This window comes from Aegilops tauschii, chromosome 6 (genome assembly GCF_002575655.3).
Source record: "Aegilops tauschii subsp. strangulata cultivar AL8/78 chromosome 6, Aet v6.0, whole genome shotgun sequence".
In the NCBI taxonomy this organism is placed as follows: Eukaryota; Viridiplantae; Streptophyta; class Magnoliopsida; order Poales; family Poaceae; genus Aegilops; species Aegilops tauschii.
Genome location: NC_053040.3, coordinates 391,442,873 through 391,469,005, shown reverse-complemented (window position 1 = coordinate 391,469,005; position 26,133 = coordinate 391,442,873).

Here is a 26,133-nt window from a genome sequence, read left to right as displayed (position 1 = left end):
CTATGAGATTATGCAACTCCCGGATACCGGAGGAACACTTAGTGTGCTATCAAACGTCAGAATGTAACTGGGTGTGATTATAAAGATGCTCTACAGGTGTCTCCGATGGTGTCTGTTGAGTTGGCATATATCGAGATTAAGATTTGTCACTCCGAATGTCGGAGAGGTATCTCTGGGCCCTCTCGGTAATGCACATCACTATAAGCCTTGCAAGCAATGTGATTAATGAGTTAGTTGCGGAATGATTCATTACGGAACGAGTAAAGAGACTTGCTGGTAACGAGATTGAACAAGGTATGAGGATACCGACGATCGAATCTCGGGCAAGTAACATAACGATGACAAAGGGAACAACGTATGTTGTTATGCGGTTTGACCGATAAAGATCTTCATAGAATATGTAGGAGCCAATATGAGCATCCAGGTTCCGCTATTGGTTATTGACCGGAGATGTGTCTCGGTCATGTCTACATAGTTCTCGAACCCGTAGGGTCCGCACGCTTAACATTCGATGACGATTTGTATTCTGAGTTTATGTGATTTGATGACCGAAGGTTGTTTGAAGTCCCGGATGAGATCATGGACATGACGAGGAGTCTCGAAATGGTCGAGACATAAAGATTGATATATTGGACCATGTTATTCGGACACGGGAAGTGTTCTGGATAAGTTTCGGGTAAAACTGGAGTGCCGGAGGGGTTACCGGAACCCCCCCGGGAAGTAATGGGCCTTAGTGGGCCTTAGGGGAGAGAGAGGGCAGCAGCCAGGAGGTGGCGCCCCCCCCAAGGGGTGTCCGAATAGGACTAGGGGAGGGGGGCGCGGCCCCTCTTTCCCTCTCCCTCTCCCTCTCCTTCCTTCTTCCCCCTTCCACCAAAGTGGAATCCTACTAGGACTTGGAGTCCTAGTAGGACTCCCCTTTTTGGGCGCGCCCCCTAGGGCCGGCCGGCCTCCCCCTCCCTCCTTTATATACATGGGCAGGGGGCACCCTAGAGCACATCAAAGTTTCTCTTAGCCGTGTGCGGTGCCCCCTCCACGGTTACGCACCTCGGTCATATCGTCGTAGTGCTTAGGCGAAGCCCTACGCCAGTAACTTCATCATCACCATCGCCACGCCGTCGTGCTGACAGAACTCTCCCTCGGCCTCAACTGGATCAAGAGTATGAGGCACGTCATCGAGCTGAACGTGTGCTGAACACGGAGGTGTCGTACGTTCGGTGCTAGGATCGGTCGGATCATGAATACGTACGACTACATCAATAGCGTTAATATAACGCTTCCGCTTTCGGTCTACAAGGGTACGTGGACACACTCTTCCCGCTCATTGCTATGCTTCTCCTAGATAGATCTTGCATGATCGTAGGAATTTTTTTGAAATTGCTGCGTTCCCCAATAGTGGCATCCGAACCAGGTCTATGCATAGATGTTATATGCACGAGTAGAACACAAAGAGATGTGGGAAATAATAGTCATACTGCTTACCAGCATGTCTTTGATTCGGCGGTATTGTTGGATGAAGGGCCCAGACCAACATTACATGACCACGTTCATGAGACTGGTTCTACCGACGTGCTTCGTACACAAGTGGCTAGTGGGTGTCTGTTTCTCCAGCTTTAGTTGAATCGAGTGTGGCTATGCCCGGTCCTTGTTGAAGGTTAAAACAGCACACTTGACGAAAAATCGTTGTGGTTTTGATGCGTAGGTAAGAACGGTTCTTGCTAAGCCCGTAGCAGCCACGTAAAACTTGCAACAACGAAGTAGATGACGTCTAACTTGTTTTTGCAGGGCATGTTGTGATGTGATATGGTCAAGACGTGATGATATATAAATTGTTGTATGAGATGATCATGTTTTGTAACAGAGTTATCGGCAACTGGCTGGAGCCATATGGTTGTCGCTTTATTGTATGCAATGCAATCGCCATGTAATTGTTTTTACTTTATCACTAAGCGATAGCGATAGTCAAAGAAACAATAGTTGGTGAGACGACAACGATGTTACGATGGAGATCAAGGTGTCGCGCTAGTGACGATGGCGATCATGACGATGCTTCGGTGATGGAGATCATGAGCACAAGATGATGATGGCCATATCATGTCACACATTTTGATTGCATGTGATGTTTATCCTTTATGCATCTTATTTTGCTTAGTTTGGCGGTTGCATTATAAGATGATCTCTCACTAAATTTCAAGGTATAAGTGTTCTCCCTGAGTATGCACCGTTGCTATAGTTCGTTGTGCCGAGACACGACGTGATGATCGGGTGTGATCAGCTCTACATTCACATACAATGGGTGCAAACCAGTTTTGCACACGCAGAATACTCGTGTTAAACTTGGCGAGCCTAGCATATGCAGATATGGCCTTGGAACACTGAGACCGAAAGGTCGAGCGTGAATCATATAGTAGATATGATCAACATAGTGATGTTCACCATTGATAACTACTCCATCTCACGTGATGATCGGACATGGTTTAGTTGATTTGGATAACGTGATCACTTAGATGATTAGAGGGATGTCTATCTAAGTGGGAGTTCTTAAGTAATATGGTTAATTGAACTTTAATTTATCATGAACTAAGTACCTGATAGTATTTTGCATGTCTATGTTGTTGTAGATCAATGGCCCGTGCTACTGTTCCTTTGAATTTTAATGCGTTCCTAGAGAAAGCTAAGTTGAAAGATGATGGTAGCAACTACACGGACTGGGTCCGTAACTTGAGGATTATCCTCATTGTTGCACAGAAGAATTACGTCCTGGAAGCACCGCTAGGTGCAAGACCCGCTGCAGGAGCAACACCAGACGTTGTGAACGTCTGGCAGAGCAAAGCTGATGACTACTCGATAGTTTAGTGTGCCATGCTTTACGGCTTAGAACCGGGACTTCAACGACGTTTTGAACGTCATGGAGCATATGAGAAGTTCCAGGAGTTGAAGTTAATATTTCAAGCAAATGCCCGGCTTGAGAGATATGAAGTCTCGAATAAGTTCTACAACTGCAAAATGGAGGAGAATAGTTCTGTCAGTGAACATATACTCAGAATGTCTGGGTACCACAACCACTTGACTCAACTGGGAGTTAATCTTCCTGATGATAGTGTCATTGACAGAGTTCTTCAATCACTGCCACCAAACTACAAAAGCTTCGTGATGAACTATAATATGCAAGGGATGAATAAAACGATTCCCAAGCTCTTCGCGATGCTAAAGGCTGCGGAGGTAGATATCAAGAAGGAGCATCAAGTGTTGCTGGTTAGCCAGACCACTAGTTTCAAGAAAAAGGGCAAAGGGAAGAAGGGGAACTTCAAGAAGAACGGCAAGCAAGTTGCTGCTCAAGTGAAGATGCCCAAGTCTGGACCTAAGCCTGAGACTGAGTGCTTCTACTGCAAAGGGACTGGTCACTGGAAGTAGAACTGCCCCAAGTATTTGGCGGATAAGAAGGATGGCAAAGTGAAAGGTATATTTGATATACATGTTATCGATGTGTACCTTACTAATGCTCGCAGTAGTGCCTAGGTATTTGATACTGGTTCTGTTGCTCATATTTGCAACTCGAAACATGGGCTACGGATTAAGCGAAGATTGGCTAAGGACGAGGTGACGATGCGCGTGGGAAATGGTTCCAAAGTCGATGTGATCACCGTCGGTATGCTACCTCTACATCTACCTTTGGGATTAGTTTTAGACCTGAATAATTGTTATTTGGTGCTAGCGTTAAGCATGAACATTATATCTGGATCTTGTTTGATGCGAGACGGTTATTCATTTAATCAGAGAATAATGGTTGTTCTATTCATATGAGTAATATCTTTTATGGTCATGCACCCCTCATGAGTGGTCTATTTTTATTGAATCTCGATAGTAGTGACACACATATTCATAGTATTGAAGCCAAAAGATATAACTTTAATAATGATTGTGCAACTTATTTGTGGCACTACCGTTTGGGTCATATTGGTGTAAAGCGCATGAAACTCCATGCCGATGGACTTTTGGAATCACTTGATGCTTGCGAACCATGCCTCATGGGCAAGATGACTAAGACTCCGTTCTCCGGAACAATGGAGCGAGCAACAGACTTGTTGGAAATAATACATACTGATGTATGCGGTCTGATGAGTGTTGAGGCTCGCGGCGGGTATCGTTACTTTTTGACCTTCAGAGATGATTTGAGAAGATATGGTTATATCTACTTGATGAAACATAAGTCTGAAACATTTGAAAAGTTCAAAGAATTTCAGAGTGAAGTGGAAAATCATCGTAACAAGAAAATAAAGTTTCAACGATCTGATCGTGGAGGTGAATATTTGAGTTCTGAGTTTGGTCTTCATTTGAAACAGTGCGGAATAGTTTCGCAACTCACGCCACCTGGAACACCACAGCGTAATGGTGTGTCCAAACATCGTAACCTCACTTTATTAGATATGGTGCGATCTATGATGTCTCTTACTGATTTACCGCTATCGTTTTGGGGTTATGCTTTAGAGACAGCTGCATTCACGTTAAATAGGGCACCATCTAAATTCGTTGAGACGACACCATATGAACTGCGGTTTGGCAAGAAACCCAAGTTGTCGTTTCTTAAAGTTTGGGGCTATGATGCTTATGTGAAAAAGCTTCAACCTGATAAGCTCGAACCCAAATCGGAGAAATGTGTCTTCATAGGATACCCAAAGAAGACTGTTGGGTACACCTTCTATCACAGATCCGAAGGCAAGATATTCGTTGCTAGGAATGGATCCTTTCTAGAGAAGGAGTTTCTCTCGAAAGAAGTGAGTGGGAGGAAAGTAGAACTTGATGAGGTAATTGTACCTGCTCCCTTATTGGAAAGTAGTTCATCACAGAAATCAGTTCCAGTGACTCCTACACCAATTAGTGAGGAAACTAATGATGATGATCATGAAACTTCGGATCAAGTTACTACTGAACCTCGTAGGTCAACTAGAGTTAGATCCGCACCAGAGTGGTACGGTAATCCTGTTCTGGAGGTCATGTTACTTGACCATGACGAACCTACGAACTATGAGGAAGCGATGATGAGCCCAGATTCCGCGAAATGGCTTGAGGCCATGAAATCTGAGATGGGATCCATGTATGAGAACAAAGTATGGACTTTGGTTGACTTGCCCGATGACCGGCAAGCCCTAGAGAATAAATGGATCTACAAGAAGAAGACTGACACTGACGGTAATGTTACTGTCTACAAAGCTCGACTTGTTGTGAAAGGTTTTCGACAAGTTCAAGGAGTTGACTACGATGAGATTTTCTCACCAGTAGCGATGCTTAAGTCTATCCGAATCATGTTAGCAATTACCACATTTTATGATTATGAAATTTGGCAACTGGATGTCAAAATTGCATTCCTGAATGGATTTCTAGAAGAAGAGTTGTATATGATGCAACCAGAAGGTTTTATCGATCCAAAGGATGCTAACAAAGTGTGCAAGCTCTAGCGATCCATTTCTGGACTGGTGCAAGCCTTTCAAAGTTGGAATAAACGTTTTGATAGTGTGATCAAAGCATATGGTTTTATACAGACTTTTGGAGAAGCCTGTATTTACAAGAAAGTGAGTGGGAGCTCTGTAGCATTTCTAATATTATATGTGGATGACATATTGTTGATTGGAAATGATATAGAATTTCTGGATAGCATAAAAGGATACTTGAATAAGAGTTTTTCTATGAAAGACCTCGGTGAAGCTGCTTACATATTGGGCATCAAGATCTATAGAGATAGATCAAGACGCTTAATTGGACTTTCACAAAGCACATACCTTGACAAAGTTTTGAAGAAGTTCAAAATGGATCAAGCAAAGAAAGGGTTCTTGCCTATGTCACAAGGTGTGAAGTTGAGTCAGACTCAATGCTCGACCACTGCAGAAGATAGAGAGAAAAATGAAAGTCATTCCCTATGCTTCAGCCATAGGTTCTATCATGTATGCAATGCTGTGTACCAGACCTGATGTGTGCCTTACTATAAGTATAGCAGGGAGGTACCAAAGTAATCCAGGAGTGGATCACCGGACAGCGGTCAAGAACATCCTAAAATACCTAAAGAGTACTAAGGATATGTTTCTCGTTTATGGAGGTGACCAAGAGCTCGTCGCAAATGGTTACGTCGATGCAAGCTTTGACACTGATCCGGATGACTCTAAGTCACAAACTGGATACGTATTTATATTGAACGGTGGAGCTGTCTGTTGGTGCAGTTCTAAGCAAAGCGTCGTGATGGGATCTACGTGTGAAGCGGAGTAAATAGCTGCTTCGGAAGCAGCAAATGAAGGAGTCTGGATGAAGGAGTTCAAATCCGATCTAGGTTTCATACCTAGTGCATCGGGTCCAATGAAAATCTTTTGTGGCAATACTGGTGCAATTGCCTTGGCAAAGGAATCCAGATTTCACAAGAGAACCAAGCACATCAACAGACGCTTCAATTCCATCCGTCATCTAGTGTCGGAAGGGGACATAGAGATTTGCAAGATGCATACGGATCTTAATGTTGCAGACTCGTTGACTAAGCCTCTCTCACGAGCAAAACATGATCAACACCAAGACTCCATGGGTGTTAGAATCATTACTATGTAATCTAGATTATTGACTCTAGTGCAAGTGGGAGACTGAAGGAAATATGCCCTAGAGGCAATAATAAAGTTGTTATTTATATTTCCTTATATCATGATAAATGTTTATTATTCATACATAGACAAACAAATTGTCCCTAGTGTGCCTCTACTTGACTAGCTCGTTAATCAAAGATGGTTAAGTTTCCTAGCCATAGACATGTGTTGTCATTTGATGAACGGGTTCACATCATTAGAGAATGATGTGATGGACTAGACCCATCTGTTAGCTTAGCACTATGATCGTTTAGTTTATTGTTATTGCTTTCTTCATGACTTATACATGTTGAGATTATGCAACTCCCGGATACCGGAGGAACACTTAGTGTGCTATCAAACGTCACAACGTAACTGGGTGATTATAAAGATGCTCTACAGGTGTCTCCGATGGTGTCTGTTGAGTTGGCATAGATCGAGATTAGGATTTGTCACTCTGAATGTCGGTGAGGTATCTTTGGGCCCTCTCGGTAATGCACATCACTATAAGCCTTGCAAGCCATGTGACTAATGAGTTAGTTGCGGGATGATGCATTACAGAACGAGTAAAGAGACTTGCCGGTAACGAGATTGAACTAGGTATGTGGATACCGACGATCGAATCTCGGGCAAGTAACATACCGATGACAAAGGGAACAACGTATGTTGTTATGCGGTTTGACCGATAAAGATCTTCGTAGAATATCTAGGAGCCAATATGAGCATCTAGGTTCCGCTATTGGTTATTGACCGGAGATGTGTCTTGGTCATGTCTACATAGTTCTCGAACCCGTAGGGTCCGCACGCTTAACGTTCGATGACGATTTGTATTCTGAGTTTATGTGATTTGATGACCAAAGATTGTTTGGAGTCCCGGATGAGATCACGGACATGACGAGGAGTCTCGGAATGGTCGAGACATAATGATTGATATATTGGACCATGTTATTCGGACACCAGAAGTGTTCCGGATAAGTTTCGGGTAAAACCGGAGTGCCGGAGGGGTTATCGGAACCCCCCGGGGATCTAGTGGGCCTTAGGGGAGAGAGAGGGCAGTAGCCAGGAGGTGGCACGCGCTGCTACCTCTTGAGCACTGCGTTGGTTTTCCCTTGAAGAGGAAAGGGTGATGCAGTAAAGTAGCGTAAGTATTTCCCTCAGTTTTTGAGAACCAAGGTATCAATCCAGTAGGAGACCACACGCGAGTCCCACGCACCTACACAAACAAATAAGAACCTCGCAACCAACGCGATAAAGGGCTTGTCAATCCCTTCACAGTCACTTATGAGAGTGAGATCTGATAGATATGATAAGATAATATTTTTGGTATTTTTATGATAAAGAGTAAATAAAGATGTAAAGTAAAATAAACGGCGCCAGAAATAGCTTGTTGTCGGGAGATTAATATGATAGAAAATAGACCCGGGGGGCCATAGGTTTTACTAGTGGCTTCTCTCAAGATAGCATAAGTATTACAGTGGGTAAACGAATTACTGTCGAGCAACTGATAGAATTGAGCATAGTTATGAGAATATCTAGGTATGATCATGTATATAGGCATCACGTCCGTGACAAGTAGACCAAAACGATTCTGCATCTACTACTATTACTCCACACATCGACTGCTATCCAGCACACATCTAGAGTATTAAGTTCATAAGAATAGAGTCATGCTTTAAGTAAGATGACATGATGCAGAGGGATAAACTCATGCAATATGATATAAACCCCATCTTTTTATCCTCGATGGCAGCAATACAATACGTGTCGTTTCCCTCTCTGTCACTGGGATCGAGCACTGCAAGATTGAACCCAAAGCTAAGCACTTCTCCCATTGCAAGAAAGATCAATCTAGTATGCCAAACCAAACTGATAATTCGAAGAGACTTGCAAAGATAACCAATCATACATAAAAGAATTCAGAGGAGATTCAAATATTGTTCATAGATAATCTTGATCATAAACCCACAATTCATCAGATCTCGACAAACACACCGCAAAAGAAGATTACTTCGAATAGATCTCCAAGAAGATCGAGGAGAACTTTGTATTGAGATCCAAAGAGAGAGAAGAAGCCATCTAGCTAATAACTATGGACCTGAAGGTCTGAGGTAAACTACTCAAACATCATCGGAGAGGCTATGGTGTTGATGTAGAAGCCCTCCGTGATCAATGCCCCCTCCGGCGGAGCGCCGGAAAAGGCCCCAAGATGGGATCTCACGGGTACAGAAGGTTGCGGTGGTGGAAATAGGGTTTTTGCTCCGTATATGATGGTTTGGGGGTACGTAGGTATATATAGGAGGAAGAAGTACGTCGGTGGAGCAACGAGGGGCCCACGAGGGTGGAGGGCACGCCCAGGGGGGTAGGCGCGCCCCCTACCTCGTGCCTTCCTTGTTGATTGCTTTACGTAGACTCCAAGTCCTCTGGATCATGTTTGTTCCGAAAATCATGTTCCCGAAGGTTTCATTCCGTTTGGACTCCGTTTGATATTCTTTTCCTTCGAAACACTGAAATAGGAAAAAAACAACAATTTGGGCTGGGCCTCCGGTTAATAGGTTAGTCCCAAAAATAATATAAAAGTGTATAATAAAGCCCATTAAACATCCAAAATAGAATATAATATAGCATGGAACAGTAAAAAATTATAGATACGTTGGAGACGTATCAAGCATCCCCAAGCTTAATTCCTGCTCGTCCTCAAGTAGGTAAATGATAAAAACAGAATTTTTGATGTGGAATGCTACTTAGCATAAATTTCAATGTAATTCTCTTATTTGTGGTATGAATATTCAGATCCGAAAGATTCAACATAAAAGTTTAATATTGACATAAAAATAATAATACTTCAAGCATACTAACTAAGCAATTATGTCTTCTCAAAATAACATGGCCAAAGAAAGTTATCCCTACAAAATCATATAGTCTGGCTATGCTCTATCTTCACCACACAAAATATTTAAATCATGCACAACCCCGATCGCAAGCCAAGCAATTGTTTCATACTTTTGGTGTTCTCAAACTTTTTCAATCTTCACGCAATACATGAGCGTGAGCCATGGACATAGCACTATATGTGGAATAGAATGGTGGTTGTGGAGAAGACAAAAAAGGAGAAGATAGTCTCACATCAACTAGGCGTATCAACGGGCTATGGAGATGCCCATTAATAGATATCAATGCAAGTGAGTAGGGATTGCCATGAAACGGATGCACTAGAGCTATAAGTATATGCAAGCTCAACAATAGAAACTAAGTGGGTGTGCATCCAACTCGCTTGCTCATGAAGACCTAGGGCATTTTGAGGAAGCCCGTCATTGGAATATACAAGCCTAGTTTTATAATGAAAAATTCCCATTAGTATATGAAAGTGATATCATAGGAGACTCTCTATCATGAAGATCATGGTGCTACTTTGAAGCACAAGTGTGGAAAAAGGATAGTAGCATTGTCCCTTCTCTCTTTTTCTCTCATTTTTTGGGCCTTCTCTTTTTTTATATGGCCTTCCCCTTTTTTCCGTCCGGAGTCTCATCCCAACTTGTGGGGGAATCATAGTCTCCATCATCCTTTCCTCACTTGGGACAATGCTCTAATAATGATGATCATCACACTTTTATTTACTTACAACTCAAGAATTACAACTCAATACTTAGAACAAAATATGACTCTATGTGAATGCCTCCGGCGGTGTACCGGGATATGCAATGAATCAAGAGTGACATGTATGAAAGAATCATGAACGGTGGCTTTGCCACAAATACGATGTCAAGTACATGATCACGCAAAGCAATTATGACAATGATGAAGCGTGTCATAGTAAACGAAACGGTGGTAAGTTGCATGGCAATATATCTCGGAATGGCTATGGAAATGCCATGGTAGGTAGGTATGGTGGCTGTTTTGAGAAAGGTATATGGTGGGTGTATGATACCGGCGAAAAATGCGCGGTATTAGAGAGGCTAGCAATGGTGGAAGGATGAGAGTGCGTATAATCCATGGACTCAACATTAGTCATAAAGAACTCATATACTTGTTGCAAAAATCGACAAGTTATCAAAGCAAAGTATTACGCACATGCTCCTAGGGGGATAGATTGGTAGGAAAAGACCATCGCTCGTCCCCGACCGCCACTCATAAGGAAGACAATCAATAAATAAATCATGCTCCGACTTCATCACATAACGGTTCACCATACATGCATGCTACGGGAATCACAAACTTTAACACAAGTATTTCTCAAATTCATAACCACTCAACTAGCATGACTCTAATATCACCATCTTCATATCTCAAAACAATTATCAAGCATCAAACTTCTCATAATATTCAACACACTCATAAGAATATTTTTTTACTAATCTTGGATGCCTATTATATTAGGACTAATTTTTATGATTAAAGCAAATTACCATGCTGTTTTGTAGGACTCTCAAAATAATATAAGTGAAGCATGAGAGAACAAAAGTTTCTATAAAACAAATCCACCACCGTGCTCTAAAAGATATAAGTGAAGCACTAGAGCAAAAACTATATAGCTCAAAAGATATAAGTGAAGCACATAGAGTATTCTAATAAATTCCGAATCATGTGTGTCTCTCTCAAAAGGTGTGTACAGAAAGGATGATTGTGGTAAACTAAAAAGCAAAGACTCAAATCACAGAAGACGCTCCAAGCAAAACACATATCATGTGGTGAATAAAAATATAACTCCAAGTAAAGTTACCGATAGACGAAGACGAAAGAGGGGATGCCTTCCGGGGCATCCCCAAGCTTTGGCTATTTGGTGTCCTTAGATTACCTTGGGGTGCCATGGGCATCCCCAAGCTTAGGCTCTTGCCACTCCTTGTTCCATAATCCATCAAATCTTTACCCAAAACTTGAAAACTTCACAACACAAAACTCAACAGAAAATCTCGTGAGCTCCGTTAGCGAAAGAAAACAAAACACCACTTCAAGGTACTGTATTGAACTCATTCTTTATTTATATTGGTGTTAAAACTACTGTATTCCAACTTCTCTATGGTTTATAAACTCTTTTACTAGCCATAGATTCATCAAAATAAGCAAACAATACACGAAAAACAGAATTTGTCAAAAACAGAACAGTCTGTAGTAATCTGTAACTAATGCAAACTTCTGGAACTCAAAAAATTCTACCAAAATAGGGAGACCTAGAAAATTTGTTTATTGATCTACTGCAATTGGAATCAGTATTTTATCACGTTCTGGTGATTTTAAACAATTGTTTTTGTGAACAGAAAGTTACTGGAATTTTCAGCAAGATCAAATAACTATCATCCAAGAAGATCCTATCGGTTTAACTTGGCACAAACACTAATTAAAACATAAAAACAAATCTAACAAGAGGCTAGATCAAATATTTATTCCTAAACAGAAGCAAAAAGCAAAAAACAAAATAAAATTGGGTTGCCTCCCAACAAGCGCTATCGTTTAACGCCCTTAGCTAGGCATAAAAGCAAGGATAGATCTAGGTATTGCCATCTTTGGTAGGCAATCCATAAGTAGCTCTCATCATTGATTCATATGGTAATTTTATTTTCTTTCTAGGAAAGTGTTCCATACCTTTCCTTAATGGAAATTGGAATCTAATATTCCCTTCCTTTATATCAATAATTGCACCAATCGTTTAAGGAAAGGTCTACCAAGAATAATAGGACATGAAGGATTGCAATCTATGTCAAGAACAATGAAATCTACGGGCACATAGTTCCTATTTGCAACAATAAGAACATCATTATTTCTTCCCATAGGTTTCTTAATAGTGGAATCCGCAAGGTGCAAGTTTAAAGAACAATCATCAAATTCACTGAATCCTAGCAAATCACACGAGGTTTTTGGAATCGTGGAAACACTAGCACCCAAATCACACAAAGCATAGCATTCATGATCTTTAATTCTAATTTTAATAGTAGGTTCCCACTCATCATAAAGTTTTCTAGGGATAGAAGCTTCCAACTCAAGTTTTTCTTCATAAGATTGCATCAAAGCATCAACGATATGTTTAGTAAAAGCTTTATTTTGACTATAAGCATGAGGAGAATTTAGCACGGATTGCAACAAGGAAATACAATCTATCAAAGAGCAATTATCATAATTAAATTCCTTGAAATCCAAAATAGTGGGTTCATTAATATCTAAAGTTTTGACCTCTTCAATCCCACTTTTACCAATTTTTGCATCAAGATCTAAAAACTCTGAATTTTTGGGACGCCTTCTAGGTAAAGGTGACTCATCTCCAGTCCCATCATTATCAAGATTCATATTGCAAAACAAAGATTTAATTGGAGACACATCAATAACTTTTAGATCTTTATCTTTATTTTCATCAAAAAATTCCGGCTTAGCGGCCATCTTATTAACTAAGGTGGCCTGCTTATCCAAAACTTCAGCTATTAATTTTTCGAGGTGAGCAATCTGAGATTTCAAACCATAAAATTCTTTAGACATATCATCGAGCTCTTTATTCATATAACCCATAAAGCTTTTTTGTTCCTTAAGCTCGTTCCTAAAGAAATTATTATGCTCAAATTGTAAAGTCATAAAACTCCTTACGTTGCTTTCGATCTCTTCTAACCTTTTAAGGCGAAGATCACCAAATCTAGGTAGAGCCATCATGGCAAGCAGGCAATCCAACACACAAGCAAACAAGAAGGAAGCGAAAAAGAGGCGAACGGAAAAAGAGGGCGAATAAAACGGCAAGGGTGAAGTGGGGGAGAGGAAAACGAGAGGCAAATGGCAAATAATATAATGCGAGGGATAAGAGTTTGTGATGGGTACTTGGTATGTCTTGACTTGTGCGTAGACTCCCCGACAACGGCGCCAGAAACCCTTTTTGCTACCTCTTGAGCATCGTGTTGGTTTTCCCTTGAAGAGGAAAGAGTGATGCAGTAAAGTAGCGTAAGTATTTCCCTCAGTTTTTGAGAACCAAGGTATCAATCCATAGGAGACCACGCGCGAGTCCCACGCACCTACACAAACAAATAAGAACCTCGTAACCAACGCGATAAAGGGGTTGTCAATCCCTTCACGGTCACTTACGAGAGTGAGATCTAATAGATATGATAAGATAATATTTTTGGTATTTCTATGATAAAGAGTAAATAAAGATGCAAAGTAAAATAAACGCCGCCAGAAATAGCTTGTTGTCGGGAGATTAATATGATAGAAAATAGACCCGGGGGCCATAGGTTTCTCTAGTGGCTTCTCTCAAGATAGCATAAGTATTACGGTGGGTAAACGAATTACTGTCGAGCATATGATAGAATTGAGCATAGTTATGAGAATATCTAGGTATGATCATGTATATAGGCATCACGTCCGTGACAAGTAGACCGAAACGATTCTGCATCTACTACTATTACTCCACACATCGACCGCTATCCAGCATGCATCTAGAGTATTAAGTTCATAAGAACAGAGTAATGCTTTAAGTAAGATGACATGATGTAAAGGGATAAACTCATGCAATATGATATAAACCCCATCTTTTTATCCTTGATGGCAACAATACAATACATGTCGTTTCCCTTTCTGTCACTGGGATCGAGCACCGCAAGATTGAACCCAAAGCTAAGCACTTCTTCCATTGCAAGAAAGATCAATCTAGTAGGCCAAACCAAACTGATAATTCAAAGAGACTTGCAAAGATAACCAATCATACATAAAAGAATTCAGAGGAGATTCAAATATTGTTCATAGATAATCTTGATCATAAACCCACAATTCATCGGGTCTCGACAAACACACTGCAAAAGAAGATTACATCGAATAGATCTCCAAGAAGATCGAGGAGAACTTTGTATTGAGATCCAAAGAGAGAGAAGAAGCCATCTAGCTAATAACTATGGACCCTAAGGTCTGAGGTAAACTACTCACACATCATCGGAGAGGCTATGGTGTTGATGTAGAAGCCCTCCGTGATCAATGCCCCCTCCGGCGGAGCGCCGGAAAAGGCCCCAAGATGGGATCTCACGGGTACAGAAGGTTACGACGGTGGAAATAGGGTTTTTGCTCCGTATATGATGGTTTGGGGTACGTAGGTATATATAGGAGGAAGAAGTACGTCGGTGGAGCAACAAGGGGCCCACGAGGGTGGAGGGCGTGCCCGGGGGGGTAGGCGCGCCTCCCCGCCTCGTGCCTTCCTCGTTGATTGCTTTACGTAGACTCCAAGTCCTCTGGATCATGTTTGTTCCGAAAATCACGTTCCCGAAGGTTTCATTCTGTTTGGACTCCGTTTGATATTCTTTTCCTTCGAAACATTGAAATAGGCAAAAAACAGCAATTTGGGTTGGGCCTCCGGTTAATTGGTTAGTCCCAAAAATAATATAAAAGTGTATAATAAAGCCCATTAAACATCCAAAACAGAATATAATATAGCATAGAACAATAAAAAATTATAGATACGTTGGAGACGTATCACGCGCGCCCCAAGGGGAGTCTGAATAGGACTAGGGGAGGGGGGCACGACCCCTCTTTCCCTCTCCCTCTCCCTCTCCTTCCTTCCCCCCTTCCACCAAAGTGGAATCCTACTATGACTTGGAGTCCTAGTAGGACTCCCCTCTTTGGGCGCGCCCCCTTGGGCCGGCCGGCCTCCCCCTCCCTCCTTTATATATGTGGGCAGGGGGGTACCCTAGAGCACATCAAAGTTTCTCTTAGCCGTGTGCGGTGCCCCCCTCCACGGTTACACACCTCGGTCATATCATCATAGTGCTTAGGCGAAGCCCTGCGCCGGTAACTTCATCATCACCGTCGCCACGCTGTCGTGCTGACGGAACTCTCCCTCGACCTCAACTGGATCAAGAGTACGAGGGACGTCATCGAGCTGAACGTGTGCTGAACACGGAGGTGCCGTACGTTCGGTGCTAGGATTGGTCGGATCGTGAAGACGTACGACTACATCAACCGCGTTGATATAACGCTTCCGATTTCGGTCAACGAGGGTACATGGACACACTCTCCCCGCTCATTGCTATGCTTCTCCTAGATAGGTCTTGCGTGATCGTAGGAATTTTTTTGAAATTGCTGCGTTCCCCAACACCCCAGAGCTTGAAACAATCCTCACAACGCGATTGCCACAGTCGCGGGTTCGTGCCATCGAACCGCGGCAATTCCACACGAGGAGCAGATTGGTATATGTTAGAAACGTCTGACGCAGCGAAATCTCTAGGAGAAAATTTTCTCGAGGGGATCCGGAATCACATGGACCTCTGACCGGAGGAGGCACATAAACCTGATGCGCCTTCCCCCGGTGGAACTTGTCGAAGCCAAGGGAGTCCGCCGCTGTCGATTCGCGGCCGCCCCAACATCCTTGCTGGTCGACGGGCTCGTCTGCTTGCACGGGGGCTCCGCCTTGCCGCAGTGCTCGAGTTCAGCACGGATTTGCTCGACGTCAAGGTTGAACTCGGATCTGGTGCCGTCGATCCGCGTCGTGATGAGGCGGTCGAGCGCCATAGTAGTCTCCTTGAGCATTTTGCTGACGAACTTGATGATTTCGTCACCGTGCGCCTTGAATCGCTGGTCCAAAGCCTCGGCGAAATCCGCTCGAAGCAGCTCCTGGATCTGCCGCCCCTCGGACGGCAGCTTGTCCATGGTGGCGCTCCGCTGTTGAAGCTTGAAGCGCGTGGCGTGGACGTGGCTCGGGATCTCCAGGATCAAAAAGCACCGAGTACCAGATGTAAGGTTCCTACTGCCTCCATGGATGAGATCTAGGTTTTGAGAATTGTATTAGCTGTCCGCCCAACCACCCACACAACGATTCGAATTACAAGCCTCTCTCTCGAGCCTGGCCGAAGCCGCCGATTCCTTCCTCCCCTCCACTCAGGAGACGACCAGTGCTATTTAAACGTACTACCATTGCACCCGCCTTAGCGGGCCCAGTTTGAGCTTGCAAGCCACCGGGGAATTCTCTTGCTACGAGTGGGCCGGCCTGTCGGCCCATGACTTGAGTTGCTTGCTTCCCGCCTCTCCCTTGGATCGTATGCAGCATCTTCAGTGATGCCGCTGGTAGTGGCCGAAGTGATGCCGCTGGTAGTGGCCAGCACAGTGATGAGGAGAAGAAGGGCGGCGTTCGCCATTGTGGAGACAGGAAGAAAGTAATGCCGATGCAGGTGTTTGGCTTATTGGCTCTCGTTGCTCTTGATTAGTAGGGAGATGAAGGATGTGCTTTTTGTGTGTGGAGGAAATGTCTCTCAAGAGCCGCGCTTTATATAGAAGAAATCATGGGCAGGAAGTCAGGGTGTTAGCTCAGCTCTATTGCGGTTGACTTTTGATGCAAATTTGACTTCAACATGACATCAAGAAGCCACTTTTGTCCGGAAGAGAAAACTGATTGAAAATAAACAAAGGGTTTCAGGTACAATGTTCATGGAGTGAAGAGGTTTGAGAAAGATTAATTAAAGATTGATTAGTCCATAATCCAGGTACATCTTAAGCAGCCAGTTCGCAACAATAGTGTTGACACAGAGAATGGCTGCGAGATTGTCGTAGCACGAAGAAACGCCAGTAAAGCTCCACGTAGCCCTAATTTTGAATAACTAATGCACGGGATGTAACGCCTGCGGTCCTCACATGCTAGACGTGCTGGGTGATGATAAGCCATAGATTTATAATAATTTAAGCAACGATTAAGTATCATAAACTCAACACTCAAACTAATGTACATGCATGGTGGTGGCTTTGCATGCGACACCCTCAAATCATGCAGAAGGGAAAAGGCCATCAAGTCAGCCTCTGTCAAATTACATAAACGATACATTGTACTTAGCTGAGACAAAGAAAAACCGATAACATATATATACGCCAAGATCATCCTTCCAAGATTGTGGTTGCTACGGATTGTCTTTCGGTGGTGAACAATATCCATGTGAATAATATATGGGACAATGGAGTGATCATCAAGGAGTTAAATGGACGTCAACTTGCTTGGCAGGAAGTCATATTTATTCATGGGAGGTGAGAATTTAACTTTCAAGCCCACAAGCGAGGTAAGGGGCAAATGTAAGCCTTGGGTTTGGTTGTCGTGTCTAGTTATCACCTGCCATATACTCACTCTATTCAAAATTATCTTGTGTATAAGGTCTCTTTAGGGCAAATGTTTGATCGACAATTATACTATTAGTGTATAACATTTGTCATACACAATCAAAATTACAAACATATACTTCAGAATACGAATCTAATGACATCAACTTTATGTCACATAAAATAAATACATACTAATAGGTAATAGTCAAAAACTCATCCTAATGAAACCTAATATGCAGCGTATTTTGAAGCAGTGGAAATGTTGACCTTGTTCCTGAAACTGCTATTTTAGGATTATAAAGCCATTGACATTTTCCCTCAAAAAAGGGTTTATCCATTTGGATGTTCTAATAACGTTGGGAGAAAAGAAAGCTCTCTACTTTGGTATTTGTGCCAACTATGCGCAAAGTTGTGCCATTATACAAAGTTTGTCAAACTAGGAAATAGACTAACAAGTCAGCTCTCAAGACGAAAACACACCATTGCATCCAAGCTACCAGTTTGTGACACTGATACTAACCTAAGATGGGACACCATTGATGTCATGATGATTGGTTTCTCCATTGGCATTCTCACCTTCTCGAACTCTGGACACTACCTAAAGATGGAACATCACACATGCATGGACGGTGCCGATCAACCTGTGAAAGTCGGATCAAGGTTGCTCGCCCTAGACAAACAACATAAGATCCTTATTGCAAATCCAACAAGTGAGCCATGTCACTAGACTAACCCCTTTGCTAAGCTTACCTTTTTTTACGGGATTTTTTTATTATTTATCTTCAATCATGGCAATATAACGAACACCAGAAATAAGAAAAATTGCATCCAGATCTGCAGGCCGCCTAGCGACGATTACAAGCATTGAAGCGATCCAAAGGCGCGCCGCCGTCATCACCCCTCCCTCGTTGTAGACGGAAAAAAACTTGTTGTAATAGACAATCGGAAAGTTGTCATACTAAGGCCTATAGGACCAGCGCACCAGAACAACATTCGCCGTCGTTGAAGAGAAGCGTAGATCAGAAGAATCCAACCCGAAGACACACGAACATAGACAAACGAAGACCGGGCCTAAGCAGTTCCACCAAAGACAACCACCGACCGAATCTTTCGAGATCCGCCGGAGACAGACCACCACACGCCCTCTGAAGATGGCGCACCACCGATATGGGGGGTAGGCAGGGAGAACCTTAGTCCATCTCCAGAGAGCTGCCGCCGTTTCGGCTTTATGAGGAGGACGCAAACCCTGACAGAACTCAAAGAAATATCTAAAAATAGAGCACTCCCACCAGTAAGGGCCGGGTGTTACAGAGATTGGGAGAAGTCGCCTAACATTGCTTAGGCGGGCAGGAGGAGGACAATGTTGATAGAACCATGTTTTTGTTTTCTAGTTTTAAGATGGTAATGTAGAGAATTTCATATATATTGTTTTGGCCTTCTCATAATTTTTAAAAGGGAAAGTAGTGGTTGAACCCACCCTAGATGCACCCACGATGCACCCACGCAAGAAAACATTTCAAAAAACATTTCAAAAATGATCATGAACAAATGTTAGAGAGGCTTGCCAAGTTTGGTGGTCAAATGACATCCGAGTGATAGATCCATGGGATCGTGTAGGGTAGGATTTCCGATAGCCCTACCTTCTCCTTGGCTCGATGAGCTCGAACCAGCAGCCATGATGGTGTTGTGGCGGCGGTGATTGCAGTGAGATGGCGAGGTGATGGCGGTGTTTCCCGTCAGCACTGCACTAACCCTAGATCAGAAGGGATTGTCGGTGGGGTGTGCGGCTGGCAACGAACCTCGTGTTGCGAGCCGCCGGCCCCCACCTCTTTATCTAGTGCAGGTGACAGGGCCCGTCAACCATAGTGGGTTGAGCGCCCCCGATCAGGGCGCGGATCTAAGGGTGGGCCCACACGGTGAGATCATCCTAACACCGAGGAGCTCTATATAAAAAAGACAAAATTACTCAAAATGTACGTGCACTGTTTGATTTGTAATTTTGTCTTTTTTGTATAGAGCTCCGCCGATGTCATTTGACCACGAAAATTTGCAAGCCTCTCTAACATTTATTGATGATCATTCTCACAAAGTTTCAGATTTTTTCAAAATGTTTTGGTATGTTTTCTTGTGTGGGTGCACCAAGGGTGGGTGTAGAAAAACCACTCTCATTTTTAAAACATGTATGCATGTACATTCTCTTTTGAGGTAACTGGAATTGCATTTCAAGGATGTCGAATAAACTATGGGTTCTGCACTGACAAACTTGCAGGATGGCTAACAAATCACTAATTAATCGTAATCTCAACATATCAAGAAGTTCGGATTTGATCTGTTTTGTTTTGATTCACGGATAGATAAACTGATATGACTGTTTTTTCCAGTTAATCAGAAACATTATTACTAGCGGATACCACTGCTACAACGGCAGCAATACAAATTATCACAATTTCAGGCCGTATTAGAAGGGCTGACAATAATTATAGTAAATCAGTACGTTGGGAAACTGTAGCTCAATGCCTCCCTTGCTTCTGCATGCGCATGCACTATATATAGTGCAGATCGTCAGCTAAGACTTTCGACAGCAGACAATAGTGTTGAATTCAGATTACTGCGCGTAGTCACAGAAGCCGTAGCTGCACTTGCTGCTGCATCGGTTAGAGCAGGTGCCGCAGTTCTTCTTGTCGGAGAGCAGATCCACGCAGCGCCCGCCACAACACGTCCGGCCGTGCTTGCACGCCTTGTTGCAGCCGCCGCAGTGCTGGGCGCTGGCGACGGTGTCCACGCACTGGCCGCTGCAGCATGTCGTCCCCGTCGCGAGGCATGCTTCGGCCGACTTCTTCGAGCACTCGTACGCCGACAGAGGCAGGTGGGCAGCGCCGCCAGCAAGCAGAAAACGGCTCCTCCTTGCCGACGGCCATTGCGCTCCGCTGCTGGCGGCCGTGGCTGAAGCGATGCCGCTGGTAGTGGCCAGCACAGTGATGAGGAGAAGAAAGGCGGCGTTCGCCATCATGGAGACAAGAAGAAAGTAATGCCGATGCAGGTGTCTGGCTTATTGGCTCTCGTTGCTCTTGATTAGCAGGGAGCTAAAGGATGTGCTTTTTTGTGTGGAGGGAATGTCTCTCAAGGGTCGCGCTTTATATATAAGAAATCATGGGCAGGAAGTCAGGGTGTTAGCTCAGTTCTATTGAGGTTGACTTTTGATGCAAAATTTGACTTCAACATGACGTCAAGAAGCTACTTTTGCCCGGAACAGAAAACTGATTGAAAATAAACGAAGGGTTTCAGGTACAATGTTCATGGAGTGTAGAGGTTTGAGAAAGATTTACTAAAGGTTTGATTAGTCCATAGTCCAGGTACATGCTAAGCAACATAGTTCGCAACAATAGTGTTGAGAACAGAGAATGGCTGCGAGATTGTCGTAGCATGAAGTGCAACTAAACTAAACGTCTGTAAAGCTCCAGGTAGCACTAATTTTGAACAACTGATGCACGTGATGCAATGAACCAAGCGCCGGCGGTCCTCGCATGCTAGACGTGCTGCATGATCATAAGCCGGAGACTTATAAAGTTACAATAAGGTAAGCAACGATTAAATATGATAAAATCAACACTTAAACTAATGCACATGCATGGTGGTGGCTGGTGGCTTTGCATGCTACACCCTCGAATCGTGCAGAAGAGCAAAGGCTATCAAGCTATCCTCTGTTAAATTACATAAACCATAGAGTATATATATATTTACCACCTCCCCCTGGGCGAGGAATAGTTATTCTTCACCCCCCTTTATTTTACCATCAATGCATCGTAATTTTACGTTTAGTAAGTTTTGTCTTATTTCTGACGTAAAAAGAGACCGTAAGAAAATATATAATCGTCGTAAAAAATATTTTATGTTAAGTACAATTACAAACGTAAAAACATAGTGTAAAATACACATAAACTGCAAATTTTCTTGTCTTATGCCCTATATTTTTATTTTTTTAGCCAAATTTTACGTAGTGAATCAATAAGAATGTAACTATTTGAATTCCAAACTTAATTTAATTATGAAATGATCGTAAGATTACCTCGGGTGAAGAATAATTTATTCTGCACCCTGGATGATGAATAGTAACACTATATATATATATATATATATATATATATATATATATATATATATATATATATATATATATATATATATATATATATATATATATATATATATATATATATATATATATATATATATATATAGTCTTTCGGTGGTGAACAACATCCATGCGAATAATATATGGGACTATGGAGTGATCATAGAGGAGTTATTTGAACGTCACCCTAGCTTCGCAGGAAGTCATTTTTATTCATGAAAAGTGACAGTTTAATTTTGAAGCCCATAAGCGAGGTAGGGGGCAAATCTAAGCCTCGAATTTGGCCGTCATGTTGTACTAGTTATCACCTGCCATAAAATTTGTCCATTCCAAATTATGTTGTGTTTTTTTGCGGGGGTCCAAATTATGTTGTGTATAAGTTCTCTTTTGGACAAATCTTTGATCAACAATTACACTATTAGTATATAACGTTTGTCATACACAATCATAATGACAAACAAGTACTTTGGAATACGAATCTAATGGATCAACTTTATGTCAAATAAATTCAGTTGAGACCGAGACATTTAAACCTACTAGAGGGTTACGGCAGGGGGATCCTCTCTCCCCTTATTTATTTCTCCTTTGCACTGAGGGACTAACAGGTTTACTATCTCATGTTGAGCAAGTTGGAGATTTAGTGGGAGTCAAGGTTTGTCGTGAGGCGCCAGCTATCACAAATTTACTCTTTGCTGATGACTCACTGATTTTGATGAAGGCCAATGTTCAGAATGCAGTCTGTTTGAGATCTATACTGGACACATATTTTGCAACTTCTGGACAACTAGTAAGTTTGGACAAATCTAGTATTTTTTTCCAGTCCTAGTACAAGAGTTAATATGAAGGCCGAGGTATGCTCTTCTCTGAATATTATGACTGAAGCCTTGAATGACAAATATCTGGGACTACCGGCTACTCTTAGCCTTGATAAAAGTGACAACTTTCAATATCTGATTGACCGACTAGTTCTGAGATTGAGTGGTTGGAAGGAAAAATGCCTATCCACGGGAGGGAAAGAGGTCCTTATAAAGTCAGTTGCGCTTGAGTGGTTGGAAGGAAAAATGCCTATCCACGGGAGGGAAAGAGGTCCTTATAAAGTCAGTTGCGCAAGCAATACCAACTTACGCGATGTCCGTCTTCAAAATTCCTAAAAAAAATTGCAAAGGAATCACGGATGCGATATCTCGGTTTTGGTGGGGTGATGATGCAACTCACAAGAGGATGCACTGGTTCGCGTGGTGGAAGATGTGCATTCCAAAAAAAACAAGGTGGAATGGGCTTTAGAGACATCCACTGTTTTAATTTGGCTTTACTAGCAAAACAGGTGTGGAGGCTTATTGATAATCCCGATTCTCTTTGTGCGACGATCCTCAAAGCGAATTATTTCAGTGATGGAGATGTCTTGAATGCTACTTTGAAGAAGAAATCCTCGTATACTTGGCAAAGTATTATGGCTGGTGTTGAAGTCCTAAAGATTGGGCACATATGGAGAGTTGGTGATGGGACAAAAATTAAGATTTGGAAGGACGAATGGATTCCGCGATCCCCAACCAAAAAGGTATTAACTACTCGTGGTAACCATCTTCTATCACGTGTGTGTGATCTCATTGACCCTATGACGGGTGATTGGGACGAACAACTTGTTAGGCAAACATTCTGGCAGGTGGATGCTCAACGCATACTTGCAATTCCACTACCTTTGAATGATATGACCGATTTTGTCGCGTGGAATATGACTAGAACAGGAGTATTCACAGTACGGTCAGCTTATCATGGTGTATGGGAGTCTCAGTACGGCTATAAAATTCAGAATTCAGTGGGGTCCTCTAAACAGAGAGATACTTGGGAATCCGTGTGGAGTTTGCTATGCCCGTCGAAAATAATATTTTTTTGGAGGGCACTTCACAGTGCAGTCCCTTGACGATCTATTCTTGCCAATAAACATATCAAAATCAACCCTAGTTGCCCTGCGTGCAATTTAGGTCCTGATAATATCAAGCATTTGCTATTTGAGTGTAAGTTAGCAACATATTTGTGGAAATTATTAGGTGTAGATGATATCATCAGGAAGGCCTGCTTGCTGGACAGGGCGGGAGAAATTATTCTTGAACACTTGCTATGTTTGAAAGACCATGACATTCACATCTTGGATCTACCGAAATATACTTATCTACTTATATATAAAAAGTACTTGATGGGTTCACAGAAAAAAGAGAATAAGAAATAAATTACCACAAAAATCAGAATCATCAGGCCGTCTATTTAGCATCATACAATTTTATAGCCATTAGATAAGATTTCAGCGAAAAATTACCCGCCATTGCCATTATTAATGCAATATATTATATATTAATATAGATGCTAACAAAAAAAGGAAACGTTGTTAACAACCCTAGGGCATCCTCACCCACGCCGCCGCCGTACGTATGCCACCGATGCAGTCGGCCAGTCGACCTCCTCCGATCGAGTACATGCACATCGGCGGCTCATCCTCGGCCAGTCAAGCTCCTCCGATCCGGTGCATGCACGTCGACGGCTTAGGTCTCAATTTTGCTGTCACAAGCACACACGAGTCCACAGGCCTTTCAGTCCTTCATGCGGCTCTCCAAGATCGATTGAAGCCATGCAACTCTCCAAGATCGATTCAAGTATTTACGTACAGACAGCTCTCCAATGTTACTGCGTCATGGGGTGTCTGCTGGGTAAGGGCCACAATTTATTTTCTTGTCCATCGTGCATGCAACCTAGCCATAATTTATGAGAGATGCGCCCTACAGGATTTGCATGCTTGGGTTGACCGTGGAGACCGGAACATAGGGTCCAGAGGTGGCCACGGGAGATGACATACAGCCAAGGTAGAAACACGTTCTAGGTTTGAAATATTGTTTGTGCCCATCCATCGTCCGGTTGACTGTACGTAGCGTGCAAGGCCCATGCCATACCGAAGCAATGGCTGGTGCTCAACTAATTTGTAGGAAGTCGTGTGTACATTAGTTGGTTATCAATGTGTTGTGTGTTTATTAGTTGCCCACTAATTTACATTGAGGTGTTGAGCCGACAAATAATGAGCATCATCTTTTGTATATGGATGATGCATCGCATTCTAAATTACAAATATAAATTGATTATTTTGTCAGGGGAGCAAAGATAATTAGAAGTTATGGCCATGCAAAAGAGAGGTTGGTGAGGCCTCTGTTGGTTAAAAGCGAAGGTGCGCAAAGGAGGACTACTAACAGGTATGTGTGTAGGACTAAGAAATTCCTCTCCAAAATTATTTCCTACACGAGATAGTCTTTACACAATTTCCATTTATTTTCTTGATAGGCGCACCGGAAGAGATGTTCTCATTTTCTAGGAAATGTACCACAAATCATTATGAAAGATATTGTTTTCTCTCCAGTACGTACAAAATAGTAAGGTAATCTTCTATAATTTATACTGTACAATTTTCTCAATCATACGAGGAGTGGTGTAAAGTTTGTATAAAAAATTGTGAGTTTTTTTTGTGTTTCATGCAGCTAAAAATATATACCTTGTGACTGTGCTCATGTATAGCATGAACTGTTATGTAAATTACACTTGCAATAAAATTGTACTGTAAATTATCATTAACTTTTTATCCCTATAAAGCTTTTCTATATCGATTTGGTTTGCAGAGCTCTTCTTCACGTGTTTAGTAGTTTGAAGCTGACTGCAAGTTTATTATATTCTCAGTACATAATTAACTGGGAAATCAATGGTGTACACACATAATACAATGGTTATGTGTGTCCAATACATTGTGATTCTTGCAAGTTTCCTATGTTGTGCAACGAAGGAACACACAGTGTACATAATCATCGTGCTATATTGTGCTTCAGAAGTGTAGCAATACTGCCTTTTGAGAAGAAATTAGATATGTAGATGGTGACTTTTAAATAGTGTGCCTTCAAGACTATTGTTAGCGATTCTAAAAAAAGACTATTGTTAGCATTGGGTACAGTATAGCTTTTGAGAAGAAAGATCGTGTATGCAGATGGTGACTTTGACAAGAAGATCAGGACTTCAAGACTACTGTCAACGGTTCTATTTTTGTCCCGAGTACAGTTTTTCTTTGAGATGATCGTGCCCACTTGACGAGGAGTCCGATCAGACTCAAAATGGGAGAATGGATACCCTGGCCAATGAATATCATAGATGTTGAGCCAAAGGACCTCAGGCTGATTGGTGTCGAGCATCACTCTTTGGATGCACTACTCATGAAAAAAATACTATGACCTTAGTACATCTATATTAAGGATTTTTCTGTTGTTATCCAGTGTCCATGCCCCATTCAATATATATAGCTCCTGAAAAACTATATAAATCTTTTACTGAATATCTAACTGA